This window comes from Mastigoproctus giganteus, chromosome 7 (genome assembly GCF_048544385.1).
Source record: "Mastigoproctus giganteus isolate SK-2022 chromosome 7, ASM4854438v1, whole genome shotgun sequence".
NCBI classification, from domain to species: domain Eukaryota; kingdom Metazoa; phylum Arthropoda; class Arachnida; order Uropygi; family Thelyphonidae; genus Mastigoproctus; species Mastigoproctus giganteus.
This window is the reverse complement of record NC_143581.1, coordinates 210,689,362-210,705,801: the sequence shown is the minus strand read 5'-3', so window position 1 is coordinate 210,705,801 and position 16,440 is coordinate 210,689,362.

Here is a 16,440-nt window from a genome sequence, read left to right as displayed (position 1 = left end):
GATTTTGTTTTTGATTACACTTGCATCTATAGGAGATTAACTTGCTGGAACAATTGGTTGGGCGCCAGATTTTGTCTTTCAGCAAGTGCAGTTGTCTAAAAACTTTATGGCCTTAAAAATGTATTTTCATTACAACTGTATGCAGGAGGGAGGGGGGAACTTGTCGGATTAACTTCTCGTTTATACCTGGAGCAGGTCTGCAAATACTTAATTTTCAATGTAGCCTTGTTGTTTCACTCCACTGTACTTCAAGCAGAGCAATAAAAAATTGTCATAACATGGCCACCCGAGAATTACTTCATCTAATCTATCCATGTATTATGTCTGTAAACTCTTTATTTCTCTGGTCGGTTTGAAACCGTCTTCTTGTTGTTCCTGAAAAACCCAAGTTTCCAGGGAAAAGGAAACTGGGTTTTTCAGGAACAACAAGAACACAGCACCAAAAAAAGACAGCTTCAACAGAACAACGAAGTCTCAGCTATAGTGAAGATGTACCAATTTCATGTAAATCTACAATTTTGATACTTCCAACTGTTCCCCAAGTAGTTGGGTACTTGAAGTTGAGGCCATGTCAAAGAAGACATCAGTATACACAAGTTGAATTGAACGATTGGGTATGGAACTTGCATGAGTATAAACAAATAGGTCATGTATGCTCTATGCACAACCTTGCTAGTATTACTTCTTCCTGTCTGTTTTTCCTGAAGGTCAAGTTCATAATTGTAGTTCATGTTTGATTTGGAATAATTCATTGTTCACATGTGACTGCCAAACGCTTCACCAATGGATCTACAGATCTGCTTGATATGTGTTAGGAAATCTGTAAAGCGTACTTGGTAAGATGGTGCAGTTTGGCGCTGCCCGATTTGCATTCTATTTACCTGTGATTGCAACTTGTCCTACAACCAAGCAAAATCTTACATCTTACAGCAGGATTGTCATCCAGTAAATTATGTCAAAAATACAGGATTTGTGTTACTAAGGAATCTGAGGATGAAAATTTATTACCCATTGAAGACACCGCATTCGTGGAATTGGTGCTTTTACTAATGGGTGTATACCGAATGGTGTTGATATTATAAATATAAATGAATTACGTAGAATTCCACAGTAGAAATTCCGCTTCCGGAAGAGATACAAATAACGTAAAAGAGGGTAAAACTCCTGCAGCATCCATGGTGGAATTTGTTTTTGACATTGTTAAAAGCACTGACATTGTTAGTAGTTTGCCCTCCTTGTATCTGTTTGGTGTTCCAGACATTTCTTTCTCCATTGATAAAAACAGCCTCACAAAGAGGTAGGTTTGTTGATCAGGTACATAGGTGTCTTTAAGTATACTGTCAAAAATACATTCAAGGTGTGTACCAGATTTTGGAATCGAATACCAGTGGATCAGTTTGTCTACTGTCATAGAATTGTATCCATTCAGGGATGAAAAGCTGAGTTGAATGTGTCGTGCTGGAAGGCTTTTAACTCTGGCTGCATAACTGAGGGACAGCATTTTCTTTCTGATGTGAAGTGAAAGTTCATTTTCCTTTGTATAGACTTTGAACGATGGATGTTTGAAAGGCCCCAAGAGCAGTACAAAGAGCACTATGCTGTATGGTTTCAAATTGTGTGTACACTCTTCTTGGCTGAATTAGACAGTGGTACCACAGTCCAGATAAGACTTAATGAGGGCATGACAACTGCAAAAAAAAATGTATCCCCCATGTCATGGCAAAGATGGCTCTGAGAATACCGAGTTTCTTCAAATAGAGTTTGGAGATATATATACAAAACAGTATAACTCCAAAACAATGTATAATTGACAAATTAAAAGACAGGTAGATTAAAAATTTGTACATCATTGCAATAATGTAGTTATATTAAAATTATAATCTACATTTAATTTATTTACAGTAGTTAATGAACTTATTATTCCATTGCACAAGGCATTGGTTAGCTGTTTGAATACTGTATACAGGTATGGAGGCCTCATTGTAGGAAAGATGTTGATCTTGAACAGATGAGAGAAGGGCAACAAACTTGGTGATGGTAACGAAAGGGTGATTTTACAAGAAAGACTTCAGTTCTGCAAATTGCAGCATCTGGAGACTAGGCACAAGGCCTTGAATGGATTGAGCAAGCTCAACGTTGATGGCCTTCTTCCTCTTGCGCAAATTACTACACATGGGGGGCATAAATTCAAATTGAGGAAGGATGGTTGCAGGATGAATGTGCAGAAGTTTGCCTTCAGTTAGAAGGTGGTTGATTGTTGGAACAAAAAAGCTTCTATCTGTTGTAAAAGTTGGTAGTTTGAATAAATTCAAGGAAGAACTAGACAAACTATTGAAGGGGATGGCCATGTGATGCGGGATCGAAAGTTTTTGTGGAATATTAAAAGTTAAGTGTGACCGACGTCTACAGCTTATATAAAATCTAAATTATATTGAAATGCGTCTGTTGTATAACGCTGCTAGGAAAAAAAAAAAAAAAAAAAAAAAGCTTTGTACGCAAATGACACAGAATCTTCTACAAAAGGCAGGGGTGCCTTCAATTCTCAACATCCTCTCCAAGATGCATGGCAGAACTGATTTTGGTGTTTAATGTCAAAAAAAGGGTAGTACTGGTATGAGGAATCGGACGATTTCTTAAAGTAAGTTCAGGGTTCTAGATATAATTTGAGTTTTTCACAGGAATAAATCACAACTTTTCTTTTTATTTATTTATTTTTTTTAATAGACTATATCCATTCTGCAGATGCTTAAAAATGTGAAATAGATCGGATGCTAATTAATACATTATGTAATAAATCGTAATTAAAAAAAAGAGATAAATCTTAATTAATCATTTTTCTAGAAATTTACTGGAATCCCATTCTCTGTATTTTTAAATTTCTTATTAATTGCGTCTTGTGTTTCCTCGAAGAGTTGGACGGGGGACAAATCGTGTTTTTCTGTCTTTTCTATGTGAGAAGTTTATGAACTATATATTATGAAACCGGTATTTTTTTTTTTTATCTGAATATTTGCCTTCATCTTCAGCAGCTCTTGCCACCCACTTCTTAAATGGCATCTTATACGATATTTGCAGCAAATATTGAAAGCATCTGATCCAGGAATGGAGAGAATATAATCCCAGAACTTGTACACTGTATTTAAATTGTTCATTTTCGTTGGCTTTGTGTTACTACAGTATATTTGTAACACAGAGTAATATAGTAGCATCAAATATAGTAACAACATAGCAAATTTATTATATATTTTCATAATAGCTTCTGAAAATATGAATTATATTGTGATTTTCATAAAGATGTCTTCCCGTTCTCCCACTGCCCAACTTTGCTTTTCCCTGGGTGCTGTCACTTTGTTGTATGAGATGGATAATGGAATTTTAGTGGAATTAGTGGAATTTGTAGCTGAGTGGTCCAAATATGAAAAATTAACTTCTGGGGGGGGGGGGGAGATTGCTCTTAGCCACCCATAGAAATCTGGTCTGAAAACGCTGTGCACCAAATTAAGTATCTGAACAGGTTACAAAAATCAAAGGCCATTAAATATTTCACAAATATGTGCTTAGTTTTTATGAGTTGCCATTCTGAGTCTAAGAAAACCCATAAGTAGACGTACAAGATTTTTGTTTAGTTTTAAGGTTAAAATATATTTTAAAATGAATGGTTTTCTACGCCATTAAAAAGTAAAATTCTGCGTCAATCTTCTCGCAATGACTTGGCAAAATTCTCCAAGATTTGTTCATCAGTTGTATCCTCATTTTATTGTTCCCTTTGCCTGAGCGTGTGGTGAAATGAAGCGTTCATGTGACACATTATAATAATAATATGTCGACCGTTCTTGGAGAACTGCTGTCATCTATCTTCCCGAAGAGACGAGTGGTGGCGCCACCAGTGCCACTTAGTCAGAGTATCGTATTCATTAAGGTGAACAAGATAAGACAGCAGAGCGAACTTGTGCCTGCATTGTACGCTGCAAATGACGCCTCCAAGATTCAATATTACCAACCTCGTGCACAAGAGAAGGGGGTGGAGAAAGGGGGGGGGACAAAGTTACCCCCAGTACGCCGTAGTAGTCCTGAATGGTTTCGGAAGGCAATTCCCAGCCTGCAGCATATGAATTGTGCATCTATCATAACGGCCAAGTCCCCATTGGACGTCAGCACTTTTGTTCTCTGACATCCATTGCACCTAAATGTGTCAACGTGATCTCGCTCCTCGTGCCAGAACAACAGGCAACTGTGAATTGCGCCGGGCGCTCGGCTCTTTTTAGTATGATAATGCGACAACTGATTTCCATTTCAAATGACTCCTGGATTAATGCTTTTCTGCACTTTTTAAAATTCTTGACAGAAACAGAGGGCTCCAGAGAAATCATGCACTCAAAGTGACACACAAAGGCACACATCGCTAGGGACGGAAATTTTTCGTTTGCAAATTGCCGACCACCGACTCCCTTCCAATTCTCTCATCTCTTCTCATCCCCTCCCGTCCCCTTTCTAGTGTCAACTCCTGTACGCCCTCTAAATTATTTTGCATCCCGTCGCTCAGCCTCCAAATCAGCAAGCAGCCGATAAGCAGCAGACCTTGAGCGTGCATGCGGAGGGCGAAGGAAGGAAGGAGCAGGAAGGCTTTTCTAATGCAAATCATCGGCTGCTGATGACCTCGCCACTGTGAAAATGGGAACTCTATGTAAATAGCGAGGACTTGCTCTACTTCCACTCGTGCCGCGCGCGCTCTTTAGCTCCCACGTGGCCCTTTTTCTACGGGAAGGCACCGGTAGAATTCTCCGATAGCGTCTGTTTATTGTGATGTCTAATAAAGAAGACCTCCCCTTCTTTCTATCTTTTCTTCGTCGTACGCGTACGCCTTCTTGTACTGCTGTGGGGGGGGGTAGAGTAGAAGAAACAGCTAATTGCCAGTCAGAAGAAAAGTTCTTGAAACACTTTATTCCCTGAACAAACACATATTTCTGTGGCTGACTTTTACCCACTTCCCTGGATCCGAAACTCGAAAATCCAGAGAAATACATGAGCATTTGTTTTAAGAATAAAACTTAGGCAGGTAACCAGATTCGCTTTGAATGCTGGGCCAAACTAGGAAAAGACCATTCCCAAAAAGTCGCTGCTGTCTTTCTAAGATCCCATAAAGAAGGCAAAAAGACTGCTTGAGAATTCATTTTCAGCTGTTCAAGAAAAATCTGACCCTACTTCGCAGCTTGAACTGACTGAACTCCAAGTTGAAGCAAATCTAGGAAACACTAACAGGGATGTGAAAGTAAACCGCTGGATTTCCACTATGCTCGTCCTCCTGATTATTTTTCACGAATGAGTATCTGCGATTTAAAAGGGCAACCCTATTAGACCACTTTCACAAAAGAAAATCAACCAATACATCTCCATTATATGTACACCAGCAATTGTTAATTAGTTATATATGAAGTGTGACTATAAAATAATTGACTGAATTTCGTGTGTACCCTGTACAAGCAGAGGAATTAATATAAATTTTTTTGCGAATTTAAAGATATAAACTTGAAAGTGAGATATCTAGCATGTTAAAAGAAGCTTTTGGGGATGAATGGGGTCAATAGAAAAGAATTTAACTGATACGAAATGGCTGAAGTTAAACTCATTCTGAAAGAAGACTTAAACATGGACAAAGTTTCTGCGAAGACTGTGCCACTCCTTTTTAATGATGAACATTACCAGCGAAGACGTCACTTTTTCTTCTGTTTTCTCAAGGAAGCTGGGAACAATGTGGCACTATTCAGAGATAAACCGGTGATGAACACCTATTTCCAAATACTACCCGGAAACTGTTAAAACTTGCAGTGGAAACTTCGTCCCAGAAACCCAAGAAAATGTACAGGTCAAAATCACAAGCGAAGCCAAAGTAGATTTGTTTCTTTGGTGTCAATTCCATTGTTCATGATCACATGAATCAGGCTTTTCGATAGCGTGTAAATTCTTCTTGGTAATTTATAAATTCTCGCTGAAACAATTCTGGATTCAACACTGATCGACTATTCATTCACATTCCTTCTCGTAGACAGCAAGCATCCGAGAATTTTTTTTTTTTACAATTTTTTTTTAATAAAAAAACACAACCTTTCAATTTTTTAACCCTCAGGTTATATTAGAATAAACAGCTGTTCTTATTAAAAACACCAACCCGCATCTCACTATGTCAGTAATTAGATTGTGGCATTCAAATAAATCTTCTCTTTTCAGATCAATGAGTGTTAACTTACGGATTATCATCGGATTTGCTAAGGGTGGCGAAAATATATTTTGCTTACACTTATGTTATATTTAATAAAATACTCATAACTAATATTTAAATATAATAATGTTCTTGTTTATACACCAGCACAAGGAATTCACATTAATTACTTTGACAATGAATACAATCATTGACCGTATTTAGCAGTCACGCGTGATTGAATCACCACGGTCCACACAAAGCGCGTGTGCTTATGCGTCCCTTCGAATGACCACTCTGCTACGTCACTAATGCTGTACAATCTTCACGGCCAGCTTAAACTGTAGTTCTCTAAATAAAATCTCTTAGTCCAACATTCTTCAATATTTCAGATTAAGATTATTCTCTGACGTTGCCTTTGGTGCCGTGGGTTACCGATCCCTGGTCCACATAATGACCGTCGATCCTGTCTTAGTAATAATTTCAAACTATTTTATTTCCCGATTATATGGACTTATTAAAATCTATCTCTGCTTTTATGGCTGTATACTCCCTATGCTTCTACAATACAATTAGTAACTAGGTCGAATAAATCCACTTCCATCTCAATTACACGTTCTCCGGTTTACTTTAGTTTTCGGATATAATACTGAGTTCTAGAAACTGAAGCCCATCACTGATCTAGGCGTTCTCACTACTTTCAATTCATTCGGTAGATCAATAACAACAGTATGATCTTCCATGCATAAAGGAGCCACGATAAAGAGATTTAATAAAACCTTTCCCATAAAATTAGAAACCCCAATCAGAAATATCTTATTCAGAGCATTAAAGCTACTCATATTAGATTATTAAAATATACTATATTGTCAAAAATAACCTCAAACCTTCGTGCTTTCAAAGCTTTTACTGATACAATATTTAATAGCGTGTTGGCCCACTTTTGGTCTTAATTGCTTATTGGATCTCATAGGTAGACTTGAACCAATTTCTGATAACAAGTCTCTGGTTTGTTCGATACACCTCTTCTTAAATTAGAAGTTTTACCCTTATAATACCGTACTATTGTTACTTACTTTTTTACCCCTCTCCGTAAATCGCCTAAACCTAATTTAAGTGATTTTAATGATTTCGTTTCTGAATACATATCGAAAAAAATTGAATGTATTAAATGAATATATTTAAATGAATATTGATCATCCGAATCTGTAAAGTCGAATTTCGACCTCTTGGAAAAGAATAAGTTTTTTTTTTATTTAACATATTAAATTGTGTTGAATAAATAGTTTATAATTCCTAGTCGCCTTCGTTAGCTAATTTTTAAATTTAGCACCAGAGATTTTGTAAGTTATGACAATATTGCGCAAATATCGTATTACGAACACAAGTAGTTGCTCTTGACATCTCAAAGGCTTTTGATCGTGTCTGGCATAAAGGTCTTCTAAACAAGCTTCCATCTTATGGTTTGCCAACTGTTTTTAGTAATTGGTTATCCAGTTTTCTCTCTGATCGCTCACTGAGGGTGATGGTAGATGGCTCTCTGTCTTCTAACTTCTCCACTAATGCCGGTGTCCCCCAAGGTTCAGTTCTTTCCCCCACTCTTTTCCTCTTGTATATCAATGACCTTCTTCCATCGACTGGAAATCCTATCCATAGTTTTGCCGATGATAGCACATTGCATTCAACTTTCCATTTTGAGAAATCTTGTCCTGCTCAGTGAGCTTCAACTTCTCGAAAATCTGCTACCAATTCCTTAAATGCAGATCTTCAGGTAATTCTCCAGTGGGGCAAAGACAACTTAGTTGATTTCAACCCTTCTAAAACTCAGTCTTGTCTTATATCTCGCAAAAAGGATTCTTCTGCTCCTATGCTTGTCTTTAGTGACACTCCGATTTCTAGGCAAAATGATATATCTCTTTTAGGGATTACCCTGACTTCTAATCTCTCTTGGCACAAGCACATTACAAATATTGCTTCCTCTGCATCTAAAAAACTTGGTTTTCTCTTTCGCTCTCGGCGTTACTTTTCTTCCAAACAGCTGCTCACTCTGTATAAATCACAAATCCGCCCTGCCATGGAATATTGTTCCCACATCTGGGGTGGTGCCCCCAAAACCTCTCTCAGGCTTCTTGATTCCATTCAGAAGAGGGCAGTTAGGTTAATTAATGATTCATCTCTAACAGAGTCTCTCCACTCGCTGTCTCATAGACGCACTGTTTCTGCTGCATGCCTCTTCTACAGATACTTCCATGGGCACTGTTCTTCTGAATTGGCTTCTATAATTCCCGCTCTCTCTTTCAAAACAGTCCGAACACGTGCCGCCAACATCCATTTACTGTCCAACTTCAAACCCACAGAACCAACTTTTCATCTTCCTCATTTATTCATTCAACTGCCGTTTTCTGGAACAATCTTCCTTCATACGTATTTCCTGAAAATTACAATCTACAGAAGTTCAAGTCCAATATCAACAAATATCTTCTTTCGTCTTCTCAACCTCCAACCCAAGCACGGTACTAAGTACTATAGGTTATAATACCTCTCGTGTTTGGGGTTCTCATAAAAAAAAAAAAACGTAACTAGTAGGGTAGTGCAACTGTAGGTTTTAATTGTGGTAAATAAGTAGCTAGAAGGTTCTAATCACGTAAGTTGGTATTTTTTTTTAAAACGTTTTTAGCTAAATTTTATTTCCAATAAGGATATAACTCACTTAAAACTCTATGAATATAACGTAAACTTGATAGCGTAATAATTATTACTGCATTTAGACATCTATTAGTTTAGTATAGTATTCTCAAATTAAATTGAATTTAAACGGAAATCATGCTTCATAAATAAAGGGAGTGCTGTGGCTCCTGGGGAGAACTGAGGGGATGGTGGTTCTCCTACGAATCACGGCCTTACAAAATATGTTGTTCGTTCTTTAACTGAATATGATAAAGCCGGGGGGGGGATGTCTTTATGTGTGTTTGATGGAAAGAGTATGAGGAAATTAGGCGCGAACTGAGCGTGCTGATGGGCGTTTATGAGAGCATGAAGAATAGTGTAGATACCGTAGTAGGAATTAAAATGGGGGCCCGTCAAGCTCTCAGCTGCACAACTCAATGCAACATTTCTGCATATGGCAACACAGCGGCAATTCCCAAGGCAAAACGATCTGGTCCCACAGCAAGTAGTTATTGTCAGAAAAGCAGGAAATATATTGTGCAAAAAAGGATAGGTGGAACAGGACCAGGGTGTGTCTGCCAGGGGAAAATTAGATGACGTTATACAGCAGACATCTTTTAAGAGCACGAAAGGTGATATTGTTGTACACGTTGGCACTAACGATATTAAGAGTAGGACATCTTAGGAATTACTTAACAAGTTCAGGGAAATGTTGGGAATAGGCAGCAAGTTAGGATTAAATTTGAAAATGTCTGCAATTCTGTCCACATGACAGGAAGTACATGTTCAGAGCCCCAGGAGAGACTGTGCAAGGCTCGTAGGGGTAGCTTTTTTTTTTCTCATCGTGGATTGCGATTGTTAACAGAAGAGTGTTTATTTACAGGAATGGGATACACTGAAATAGAAGGGGTGCAAGGATATTTGCTGATACTATCGAGGCAGTGTTAGGTGGCTCGGAAAACTGCTAGCTTGGGGGGGGGGGGTGATACACAGACTAACAGATTCACAATGGCAGCAGGCTGATGTGAAAGCGATTTTTGCACTACTTCTATTTCTACTGGAACGTGCAGCAGCCTGAAAAGCAAGGTACCGGGGATTTCAAGGCTTGCATATCATCTTGAAACAAGGAAATATATTGCCCTGTGTTAGGGTAACTACAGGTGCACCTCGGAACAAGGAAATACATGTACATGCAAGTATATTAATGTTCCTAGCTTTGGTATACTTGCGTGTATACCAGCGGTAGGAGCATAGTAAATAAATTCGATGAAGTGCTGGTCAAGATATCAAATGCAAGCATTGGTGTCATATAAGAGATGCAGAATTTGAATATGTGGAGTACAAAAGGACAGGAGGGAGGGTTATGCTCTTATAGTTAAAAGGCATATTAAATCTAAGGCAGTGCATTCAGTCGACTTGTGTGACGGTGCAATGTCCAGTCAGTCCGGTGTGACATAAGCACTGCGAAAGCAAAAATGGAATGAGAGTAGGAGGCGTTATAGGCCTAATGACTGTGATGAATATAAATACAACTATATAGAGAAATAGGATGAGTCCAGTAAATCAATGTCTTATATAATGGAGGATTTTAATTTTCCAGATAATGATTAGAACTTGTAGATTGTTCACTCGCACACTACAAGACTTTTATTGGACAACTGTTTCCTACAGCAGCATTTTAGAAAGGCAACAAAAGGAAGAAATACTCTTGATCTGATTATCAACAGCGATTCTTTATGCATTAAGAATTTGCAGGTAAAAGACACTGGGTAGCAGTGATCACAGTGTATATATTACTTAAAGACATAACTATATCAAGGATAAAGGGGAAGGCTTTTGCTTTCGTAAGGGTGACTACAGTGGTCTCAGACAGTTTTAAATTCTGTGAAAGGGGGCCAAATGATGATATTATCATCAGCAAAACTTAAATGGGAAGTATTCAGGGAAGCAATCGTAAACGCTACTAGACTTTTCATACCAACTAAGAAATACCGTTGAAGACTTAGACCTGAATGGATGCAATGTGAACTCAAAGCTTGTGGCAGAGATTAAAAAAATGCATGGGATGCATATAAATTATCAGGCGACACAGAAGTCTATAGTAGATATAAACTAGTCCGTAAGATTACAGTTTTGTTAAAGCTAAACAAAAAAAAAAAAAAAAAAGGCGCCTGGGGATGGATGAGATCTATCCAATTATATCAAGTAAGGCAGCAAAAGAAATAAAGAAACCTTAGCCATAATTTTGAGAGCATCTTTGGATTCAGGGAAGTTTCTATTGACTGGAGATGTGAAGAGCGTATCCCCAATTCACAAAGGAGGATCAAAAGGTGACATGAATAATTATAGACCTGTTAGCTTAACTTCTGTTCCAGGGAACAGAATGGAATCACTGGTTAAAATAGTAATGCAGGAACATCTAGACAGGAATGCAATTATACTGCAGTCACAGCATGGATTTGTAAGGAGTGATCTTTTCTGATCAATCTGACTGGATACTATGATGCAGTAACCAAGAAATTGGATGCAAAAAAAAAAAAAAAATTATATCATATACTTGGATTCAGAACAGCTTTTCATCTGTTGAACATAAAAGACTGCTGTACAAGTTGGAGCAGTGTGGCATTAAGGGCAAGTTACAGTTAAGTGGAAGAAGCAGAGTGATTATAAATGGACACTGCTCTTCGTGGACTAATATTATTAATGGGGTTCAGTGCTGGGCCCGTTGTTATTTTCTGTGTTTATCATTGATGTCGATGAAGGTATATCAGGCTTAATGTCTACGTTTTTAGATGATACAAAGGTTGGCAGGGTGGTTAGCGACGGTAATCAAGGTAAGCAACAAGATCTAGAAAAATTAGGCCCACGGGCTGAGAAATGGCAGTTGAAATTTAACATTGACAAATGCAAGGTACTTTATATGGATAGCAGTAATCCAAGATTAACGTATTTACTGTGTGATACTACTCTCGGGACAGTGGAATATGATAAAGACCAGGTAACTGTGCAGTCAGATATGATCTCTGAGCAGTGCAGCAGGCGCCAATAAACCCCCTCCCATGAATTCATGGGGTTTTGCAAATGATATACAGAAATTTAGCTAGCAGGAATAAGCAAGTGATTAGCCACTGTACAATAGAATGGTTAGATCGCATCTTGAGTACTGCATACAGGTGTCTTATTTTATGAATGATGCAGATCTGCCGGAACGGGTAAAGAGAAAGGCAATGAGATTAGTGAAAGAAACAAAAGAGTGCTCTTACCAAGAAAGGCTTTAGTTCCACAAATTGCGGCGTCTAGAGACAAGGCACATACGAGGTGATCTGAATGAGGTGTTTAAGACTTTGAATGAATTGAGCGCGCTGAATGCTGATGGGATTTTCTCTCTCTCTCTCTCTCTCTCCTCCTCCTCTCTCTCTCCTCCTCTCTCTCCTCTCTCTCTCTCTCTCTCTCTCTCTCTCCTCTTCTCTCTCTCTCTCTCTCTCTCCTCTCTCTCTCTCTCTCTCTCTCTCTCTCTCACACACACACACACACACACACGAGGGAGCACAATTCAAACTGAGGAAGGATTGTTGCAGTACAGATGCGCGAAAGCGTGCATTCAGCCAGCGTGTGATTGGCTGTTGGAACAAAACTTCCATCCGTTCTTGTGACTGTGGACAATTAGAATAAATCAAGGAAGAACGAGAATTTTTTTTTTTTGGCTGATGCTTTATAAACATTCTTTCTTGCATCATTTTCCACTACTACTTATAAATTTTGCTAATACTCAAAGTTTGCGACTTTATATTGTTATTTCATTCCTGCCCACAGGCTTCAAAATAACACCATGTAACACATTTTCAGAAAGGTCCTGATACCTTGGTGTTTATGAATTTGAATATGCTGATTCCGAATATCATAGTTTTTGCATAGCCTTAATGATTTGCACAGGAATGAAAGAAAAGTAACCAAGCAATATTAATATAGCAAATTTAATAACAATGTTTACCTTCTGTACAGAAGAGGGTATTATTCTTTGCCACAAGTAATAAACAAGCTAAAAAAAGTCAATGTTAAAACGGGAAACCTTCCTCGGCAAATCAAAAGGAAAAAAAAAAAAAATCCTTAATAATGTATGTTTGGACGTCTGTGTTTTATGGTCATCTAGAGTCAAGAACCAAATATAGTCGCCATCACAACTCAATCCCACCTTTCATGGTACTACTCCATTGACTATGTTCTGGTGGAATCTATCCTTCACTAACGTCGCCCAGATTTGATCTGGAAAAAAAAAAGCCAGTGAGAGTGCAAATAATGAAGATTGACTGATATTCTGCATCCCATTTTCCATAATTTTCAATCAACTTGTCAACAAGTTCTTCATAAATTTTCACTCTTCGCTCTACCAAGAAAGAAATTCACTACAAGGCTAAACAACAGCCAGGCATTTCGCTTAGCATCAGATATTTTATTTCCCAGTTCTTGTGAAGCTGACATCTGCTTAATTTATGGACCAATAACTATTCCCCTTTCACTTTTGCATCACAAATTGCTTGACCATTCCCAGCTCGACATGGAGTGGAGGAAGAAAAAGACTGTCTTGGAACCAAAGGATTATTTACCATAATGTGTGATCCAGGTTCCAACGCAATTCTGGCAGACCATTCTCTTCTCATGGAGTGCTGATCTGCTCTGCCGTCCACTTATAAAGAAAGCAAGGGATCTCATTGAAATCTCCTTGCTAATCCAGAAAGAACTCCGGCATCTTGAAGTCCACAGGCATTCCATTCACACTGGTCATACTTGATCCTCTAACGCATTCTTCACATTTCCGTTGTCATTTTTAATATGAACAGAGTGTGCAACAGGAATTAACGAGTGTATATTCCCATTGTGAAGAAACACAGATTTCAAAATTTTATTTGAAATGTTTATGAAAAGGCACTATTCATCTTGATCGTGGACTAATACAAATTTCTTCATTAAAGACAATCAAATCCAAACAGCAACACAGTTCTGCAATAGTGCAAACATGATATGTCATACGTAACATGTATTTTTTTGTACGTGAAAGTCTAGTGACTATTATTTTAAACCAGATAACAGGAGAGCTCTGCATTGTATTTGTTTAGACCCAAGTTCCGTACTAAGTCATCGAAGTCTTGATGATTACGAAAATGTGGCACTCTTGAATAGGTTTCTGATGTGTAATACCAATCATCCTGTTCACTACGTTTGTCATCCAATTCTGAAGACTTCTCTCTAACAGTTGTATTTCGAATTGACAGGTCTTCACTGTGTGAAGCCGAAAAAACAGAGGATGGAACACTGGGGTACATAACATCTTTTCAATCCACGGATGATATATGTATGACTTTGATGTATCTATCTTTTTAAAAATCCAGTTGCTTATTTTATAAAAATCGAATACACATAACAAGCATTTGAGGTTTTAAGAAGGGAATAAAATAAAAAGATAAAAAAAGCTCACTGAAACTAAATTACTTTTTCTGTACGTTTTATCGTGAAGCCAGACATCAAGGTCAAGATCGAAACAAGTGGATAGCTTAACCAAGATACTTTGAATGAATAATCATATCTGTTTATTCTGGAAGACTAGAGGTGAAGTGGCTCTGGTAAGCTTGGATGGAATTTACCACCGAAGACGGTCCCAGAGGTTGAAAAGTCGCTTTGGTCAGAGTTCAGAGAGCAAAAATTTGAATAGCTTTGTACTGATAGCGAACAGTAACGCGCATAATTTCAATTTGTTAGTACAGTTGATGTCGAAATGTCACTAGGGGCTCCAAGTTGGCATTTAACCACCTGATGAGAAAATATCCAGCAGTAATGATAAGTGAGGTACAATGTAGATGTCAAAGTATTCGTATATTTTTCGAATTATGAATGAAAGAAAGGTAGTCATCTTCATAAACCAAAAGCTGTTAGAATAGCAGGGCGAAGCTTTGGGCAATGAACTAGAAGAAATTTAGAATCCTGGTGTACACATAAAATTTAATATATTTTGCAGAAGTTACTTTAAGTTGGATTCTAACTTGCAAGAGGACATTGTAGAAAAGAAAACGGTAGATACTGGATGTTCGAGGGGTTGATATGCAAATCAAAAAGTTCAATATAATCCAGGAAGTCATAAGTTGAGAAGACTAACATTACCGGAAAGGGGTAGTAAAGCCAGAAAGATATCATTTCCTTTCAAGTCACCTGAAGTTGAGGTTACTTGAAAGGAAAGAGTATGGCCGAAAGGGTTCTTCGTTTGTACTGGCCTAAGTTTATGTTCCGATTACAGATTGTGAATTTGTTAGAGAAGATGAGAGTGCGATCATAAATGAGGTTCCGAGATACGGCAATAGTAGAGATATCAGATGATCAACAGCAACTGAATCGAAGGCAGAGGTAGCGGTGGTCATGATGGTTGTCGGGTTCTTTCCATATTCGACGTAAAGAAGAGGCAAGACTTACTACTACCCTTCCAATATTGACCTGAAATTACACGGCAGACGTAGGATGCCCACGACTTGTCTTAATCACCCATTGGCATTCTTGCCAACAAAATAATGACACCGTTGGATTCATCACAACAAAATACATATGAAACAGTAATACAGAAACAAACTTTTTTTTGTTATATAGCATCATCATCGCGCATTGCCAGTGTCAGTTGCTTTATTAGAATGTGTTACTTATTGCGTTTTCACGTGGATGGAAACCTGTTGTGGCTAAATAATAAATAATTTATTTCTATATTCATTGTGAAAATAACAGAGATAGTACATGAGATCATTATTAAACAGAAGTCGTTATTTTCTTTTATTTTTATTTATTTTGTACGTACAGTTGTCAGGCTACAAACCAAGATTGTAGGTATGCTGTTCGTACACTTAGAGAAAGCGTATGATAATGTGCCAAGAAATCTTCTGTGGAAGGCAATGAAAAAAAAAAAAGTCAATAAACCAGCCGTTAATTGATATAATTAGAAGAATCTACAAGAACAATACATGCTGTATAAAAATTAGTTCAAAAATATCAAGAAAATTTAAGACTTCCAAAGGACTACTTCAAGGATGCTGTTTGTCACCTACTTTGTTTAAGCTATACCTGGAAGTTGTTCTAAGACCATGGTCACAGAAGTACAGTTCAATGGGTGTTCCCCTTGGTCAAAATAAGTACCTTTACAATCTACTGTTTGCAGACGACCAAGTTGTGATAGCACTGGACGATGATGTAAACTACATGGGCAGAAAGTTACTAGAGGAATATAAAACATGGGGGACTGACAGTTAATTTTAATAAGACAGAGTACATGAATCGAAGTGAGGATGTTCTGGATTTAGATGGAATACAGGTGAAAACTGTACAGCAATTTAAATACTTGGGTGCAGTTATTTAAGTTGACGGATCATCTGCGCAGGAAATTGAGAGAAGATTGGGTGAAGGTAGAAAGGTCATAGGAATTGCTCAATTCTGTGCTATGGAATAAAAATATTAACAACAAAACTAAACATCAAATAAATAATGTAATATTACAAATTGTTTTATTATATGTGAGATTTGGACCTTAACTGAAAGACAAAAAAAAT